Source organism: Heterodontus francisci, unplaced genomic scaffold, assembly GCF_036365525.1.
Source record: "Heterodontus francisci isolate sHetFra1 unplaced genomic scaffold, sHetFra1.hap1 HAP1_SCAFFOLD_61, whole genome shotgun sequence".
Lineage (NCBI taxonomy): Eukaryota > Metazoa > Chordata > Chondrichthyes > Heterodontiformes > Heterodontidae > Heterodontus > Heterodontus francisci.
This window is the reverse complement of record NW_027141441.1, coordinates 9565668-9572520: the sequence shown is the minus strand read 5'-3', so window position 1 is coordinate 9572520 and position 6853 is coordinate 9565668. Positions and strand designations below refer to the sequence as shown.

Below are 6853 nucleotides of genomic sequence, written 5' to 3'. Positions count from 1 at the left end.
CTTTCTGAAATGTATTTGCCCTTTGGTTGCAGGTCACTGGAAATTCTTTTTTACATTTCAATTGTAGCAGCAGCAATTAGCAGCAAAATGTCTGATTAATCAGAGTAGTGGGTCTGGGAAACACTTAAACAGCCGAGACCCTGTAAAACAGAACTCCAAGTAATAGTTTAAATAAGGCACTGAACTGACAGAGCGGTAAAGGCCTGCTCAGGTCAGGAAAAAAACCCGACACGAAACTGACAGAACCACATTGGACCCGAGCCCGACCCGGCCCGAGTATCTCCATTTATTCCCACGCCCAAACTAACCCGAGCCTTACCCGACCACCGGAATGTTCACTTTACCTACCTCCCGATTCCGAATCTACAGGAAGCTGCAGCATGAGCGCAATGACATCATAGAGATGCTCACTTGCTCACTGAGCAGACTCAGAGTTTCCCTCCTTGACGTCCCAGACTCCCAGCTGAGGTTGGCTTTTCAACTTTTGACACTTATTAAACTCAACTTCCCAGCAGAGCAAAATTTAATACTTACTGTGTGTGTCACACCCGGACCTAGCCTAACCTGGACCCAGCCTGACCTGAACCTGAAAGCCCGGAAGAGCGACCCGACACGACCCGAACCCGACACAGGTCGTCGGGTCCCGTCGGGTTCAGGTCTGGTAGCAGGCCTTTCCAGAGCGGAGGTCAGATGAGGATTGAATTAATTTCAATCACTGAATCTAAACAAGAAGTAAATCTGTCAGGAATGGAAGCCTCTGTTTTATCTGTGAGCTTGTGGCGCAACGGTAGCGTGTCTGACTCCAGATCAGAAGATTGTGTGTTCAAATCACATCAGGCTCAGTTATGTTTTACAGCATCTCAAGTTCCTGGATTTTATCTCAGAAGAAAGTTCGTTCTATTGGAATGTTCAGTGAATGTTTGAATTTCAAGATCAACTTTAATAGATTAAAGTCCTGATTTCTTGTTCCGTTCCATTTCCATGCTCAGTTCTTATTTGACACTGTTTTATATCAGAACAATGTTTCAGGGATGTGATGTGTCCATTGTCTGTGCAATCGCTCTGTCACCCAGTGTGAGAAATAAAACACAAACCGCCCAGCGTGCGGCTCAAACCCATACCTGGCTCTGTCTATAGGCCGCTTAGTTCAGTTGGTTAGGACGCAGTGTTGATAACAACAAGGCTGTGGATTTGATCCCCATGTGCGCTGTCACATGGTCAGTCATTAATCTGACACATTTTTGTAACACTTAAAATCCAACTTTTAGATGCAAACAAGTTTACATAAAATGTCAGAGGAAACTTATTTTGAATAACATCCATTGTATCTTTGTCACTGGTCTGGAATAACACAGAATTCTTTCCAATTATCTTCCATTTCCTGATAAACGTTGAACTCGTGGCCTGTTCTCGTTCATGGTCACGAGCAGCAAAAACAGACAGAGTGAGTCTGACCACCCAGAGATGTGGAAAAGGCTACAGTTTGGGACAAATGCAGCAAATCAAATGTTCACCCTGCCCCGAGAGAGTCAAAAACTGGGGAAAAGGACACAAGGAGATAGAGAATAAGCTAAAGCAGACAATGTAAATATCTCCCATCCTTGAAATCTCTCTATTCCAATCCAACCTTCAGAGTTGGGTAAATAATTTCAGTGTAAATAGTGCACTTCGAGAGTCAAAACTAAATGGCGATGCAGAATAAAGGAGAACTGCCAAAACCCCAGATTGAACCAGGGATCTTCAGTCGAACACTCTCCCAACTGAGCTATTTCAGTCACACAGACTTGGGATGATAATTGGCAAGTAACATTCGCACCACACAAGTGCCAGGCAATGACCATCTCCAACAAGAGAGAATCTAACCATCTCCCCTTGACATTCAATAACATTACAATCACTGAATCCCCCACTATCAACATCATGGGGTTACAATGGGAAGCCATACAAATAACGTGACTAGAAGAGCAGGTCAGAGGCTTGGAATCCTGAGGTGAGTAATTACAGTGCAGCTGTTGGCTCCACCCCAGGGGCTGAATTTGTTCTGTAAACTATGAAGCAGCTTCCTCTCAAATCCCAGGTTTATGATTAAATCCTCTTACAAAAGCCCCAAAGTGTGATATATTCCTCTCACTCATCCATGACTCCTGACTCCCCAAAGGCTGTCCACCATCTGCAATTCACAAGTCAAGAGTGTGATGGAATACTCTCCACTTGCCTGGATGGGTGCAATTCCAACTCAAGAATCTCAACATGATCCAGGACAAAGCAGCCCGCATGATTGGCACCCCATCTACAAACATTCACTCCCTCCACCATCGACGCACAGTGGCAGTAGTGTGTACCGTCTCCAAGATGCACTGCAGCAATGCACCAAGACTCCTTCGACAGCACCTTCCAAACCAGCGACCTTTACCACCTGGAAGGGCAAAGGCAGAAAATGCAGGGGATACCACCACCTTCAAGTACCCCTCCAAGCCACACATCATCCTGACTTGGAACTATATCGCCGTTCCTTCACAGTCGCTGGGTCAAAATCCTGGAACTCCCTTCCTCACAGCACTGTGGGTGTACCTACCCCACATGGACCGCAGTGGTTCAAGAAGGCAGCTCACCACCACCTTTTCAAGGGCAATTAAGAATGGGCGGTCAATGCTGGCCTAGCCAGCAACGCCCACATCGCATGAATGAATGAATAAAAAAGTGAAGTATCCCTTGTGTCATTGTTTTGGTAGAAAATATAACCCTGGTGGAATTGCCCCTCCCAATCACACCTCACTTCACAGAACAAAGAAAATGGAGAAAATTTATGGCACAGACTGAGACCATTTAGCAATCGTGTCTGTGCCAGCTGAAAAAGAGTGATCCAGCCCAATCCCACTTTCCAGGTCTTGGGAATGGGATCCGAACAGATCTCAGAGCTCACATTATGTGAATGTTCTGTTGAAGTATTGGTGAGCTGATATACCAGGGGAGATTCACACTGTTAGACACGGTGTGAAATACATTCAAGTATTTATAAAACATTACAACATGTGAGTAATATTCCCCATTGCTTTCTCAGCACTGATGGATTGTGAAGTGGGAGACAGCCAGAAGTCCCATTGGTCCACACTGACCCTGAGCTGAGAATGAAATGAGACAAAGTTCAGACTTCAGCAGCGAGATGCTGCAGAGAGGTAAGAGTCCTGAATCAAGGAGAGACTTTCTCATCCTGCTGTTGAATCTCATTTCAAACACTCCTTGAACTCTCTGCCGAGGAATTCAGAGATGGAGAATGCCTGTAAAATCAGCCTACAAAGGAAATAAAAGACACCCACCGTGGGGCTCAAACCCAAAAACTTGAGATTCAGAGATTCATGCTTTCATTGACTGAGATCACCATGCCTGAGACAGTGTCCCTGTCCTGTCTGTTATTGGACAGTGCAGCTGTTGGCTCCATCCCAGGGGCTGAATTTTTTCTGTTACCCATGAACCAGCTTCCTCTCAAATCCCAGGTTTATCAATAAATCCTCTTACAAAAGCCCCAAAGTGTGATATATTCCTCTCACTCAACCAGAATAAAAGTTACATCTTTTGCTCTTTTTACCTTCCAAACATTAACTTCTATTTTGCTCAGCATTTATTTCTCTCTCCTTTTTATGTTGTGCATTTCCTAATAAACATTTCATTTCAATTATTTATGAGGGATGAAATGAACAGAAGAGATTTTCTGCAATGGTACCAGGGGTGTGGGACAGAGTGAGTGGTTCGGATCTGGAATACACTGCCTGAGAGTGCTGGAGGCAGATTCAATCGTGGCTTTCAAAAGGGAATTGAATAAACACCTGAATAGAGAACATTTGCAGGGTTACAATGAAAGGGCAGAGGAGTGGAATTAGCTGATTTGCTCTTGCAATGAGCTGTCATGGACATGATGGACTGAATGGTCTCCTTCTGTACTGTAACCATTTGATTCCTTGATTCTAACTCTGTCAAAGTTGTTCTGAACTTGCTCTGCTCCAAGGAGAACATCCCCAGCTTTTCCAGTCTCTGCACATAACTGAGGTTATGAGGAACCATGGGGAACCCACTGTAAACCTTCCTCCAGACAGAAATACAACTGTTCACCACCAAACTGTGACCCAGCTGTTCACATGATTTGGATGTGGGGACCAAATGTAGTATTTCCAAGTTTGCAGATGACACAAAACTAGGTGGGAATGTGTGTTGTGAGGAAGATGCAAAGCGGCTTCACGGGGATTTGGACAGACTTAGTGAGTGGACAAGAAAGTGGCACATGGAATATAATGTGAAAAGATGTGAGGTTGTCCACTTTGGTAGGAGAAACAGATGTGCAGATTATTTCTTAAATGGTAAGAGATTAGAAAGTGTAGATGGACAAAGGGGCCTGGGTGTCCTTGTCAGTAAGTGACTGAAAGCTAACATGCAGGTGCAGCAAGCAATTAGGAAGGCGAATGACATGTTAGACTCTATCGCAAGAGGATTTGAGTACAGGAGTAGTGAAGTCTTGCTTCAATTGTATATAACCTTGGTTGGACTGCACTTTGGAATACTGTGTGCAGTTTTGGTCCCCTTACCTTCGGAAGAATATCATTGCCATCGAGGGAGTACAACGAAGGTTCACCAGACTTGTTCCCGGGGTGGCGGGACTGTCCTATGAAGAGATTTTGGGGAAACTGGGCCTGTATTCTCTAGAGCTTCGAAGAATGAGAGGTGATCTCATTGAAACTGACCATGTATTTAAAGGGATAGACAGGGTAGATGAAGCTATTTCCTCCGGTTGAGGAATCTAGAACCAGGGGACACAATTTCAACATAAGGGGAAAGTCACTTAGGACAAAGATGAGGAGAAATTTCTTTACTCAGAGGGTTGTGAATCTTTGGAATTCTCTACCCCAGAGGGCTGTGGAAGCTCAGTCATTGAGTATGTTTAAAGCAGAGATTGACAGATTTCTAAATACAAATGACATAGGGGATATGGAGATAGTGTGGGAAAAAGGCATTGAAGTGGACGATCAGTCATCATCATATTGAATGGCGGGGTCGGCTCAATGGGCTGAATGGCCTACTCCTGCTCCAATGTTCCTATCAGTCTGCAAACTTCATATCCATGCTGTCATTGTCCCTTTTATTCCATGGGCTTCAGTTTTACTGGCAGTCCAGTATGTGACATCATCAAGAAGGTTTTCAATAAGTTAAATAAGGAGAAATTGTTTCCAGTGGCAAAAGGGTCAGTAACCAGAGGATGTATTTATCAGGTGATTGAGAAAAGAACCAGAGGCGAAATGAGGAATGATTTTTTATACAGTGATGTGTTGTGATCTGGAATGCACTGTCTGATCAGGACTTGAAAGCAGATTCAGTAGTAACTTTGAAAAGCAATAGGGATAAATACTGGATGGAAAATGGACAGATTACAGGAAAAAGCTGAGCATCAGAACTAATTGGATAACACAACCAAAGAGACAGCATTGACACAATGGACCAAATGGTCTCCTTCTTTGGATATCATTCTATGGTTTTATGAACATAATGTTGATACAATTCGCTGAGTTGGAAGGGAAGTGAACCCAGATTCCGGGTATTCTAAACACCAGACCCAAACCAACTGAACAAGCCTGTTGTTTAATCTCTGTTTTTCACACCAGCTTCTCCTCGCTCTTTCTGTGTTTCCAGCCTGGTCTGTTCCTCTGACCTTCATTCCTGACACTCTATTGAGAATGGCCAACTCACTGTACCTCTCACACACACCGTCACTCCACCCCTTCACCCACTTCCAAACCTCTCTGTTCAACAGTACCTCACATCTGCTCCTCTGCTCCATTAATATAACAGGAAAACATTTTCAAACAGACATTTCTAGACAGTGAACGTTCCAGTAAGACAAGGTAAAGATCAGATTCATTCACTTTAAACACAGAGAGAGCAGCTCTCCCTGTTCAGTCTAAGGAGCAGATGTAGTTTCACTCCCATTAGTCTTGGAGACATGGGCCAGAATTTTAAGGGACCGTTGGAGACGGGAATGGAGGCTGGGGAGGGGGAGGGGGGTGGATAAGATAGGGATGGAAGACGTCGGACCGGATTTTTCTGTCGGCGGCTGACATGGAGGGCAGACTTCGCACATCCACACGGCAAGAAGGCATTTAAAGTATTTATGAGTCCAATTGTCAGCAATTTTATTCACTGGGTTCAATTGAAATAATAGTGCACGGGAACCACGGGGCTTCAGAGCCTCGCCTGGTTAAAGGAGGTGACTGGGAGGTGGGAGCTGAGTGTTGGCTTCACTGGGAAGCTATCGGGTGAGGCAGCGTAACTTGGCAGCAAGGGTGGAGGGGGAAAGGGCATCGGGAAACACTGTCAGGAGTGGGGGCCAATGTGCCAGCTCTGCAGGGGGAACAACATCAGGATGCCATTGGGGCAGTGCCACCTCATTGAGGATGACAAGTGAGGTAACTGTGACTGGGTGTTGTTTACTGTGAAGGCCTTGCATTCAGGGAGGGGCAACCTCTCATGGGCCTCATTCACCCTGGATTCGCGGCTCCCATTGAAGAGGAGGAGGAGTAGAGAGGGAGGGAGGGAGGCCCAGGCACCAGCAGGGGCACCACAGCTGCTTGGGGGCCCACAGGAGGGCCAGCCTCGAACAGGAGGCTGGAGAAGGAGGCAGAGGAACACGTCAGCCGAGGTTCAACTACCTGCAGATGTCCGAGTGACAGTGTTTCCACAGACTGCGCCTCTCCACGGAGGTTGTCACTGATCTCTCTGCCATGATGGGACTTGGTGGGCACCTGATGCCAGTGTCACTGAAGGTCACCGTGCCACTGAACGTCTACACCAGCATATCATTGCGGGGATC

The 6853-nt window shown here is 45.7% G+C and overlaps 1 non-coding gene across 1 annotated transcript; it reads left to right on the top strand.

Annotated features, from left to right (window-relative positions):
* Positions 1-770: 770 nt before the first annotated feature.
* trnaw-cca (transfer RNA tryptophan (anticodon CCA)) lies at positions 771-842 on the top strand. The gene has a single exon. It is a non-coding gene; the product is annotated as a tRNA-Trp (tRNA).
* The last annotated feature ends 6011 nt before the right edge of the window (positions 843-6853 follow it).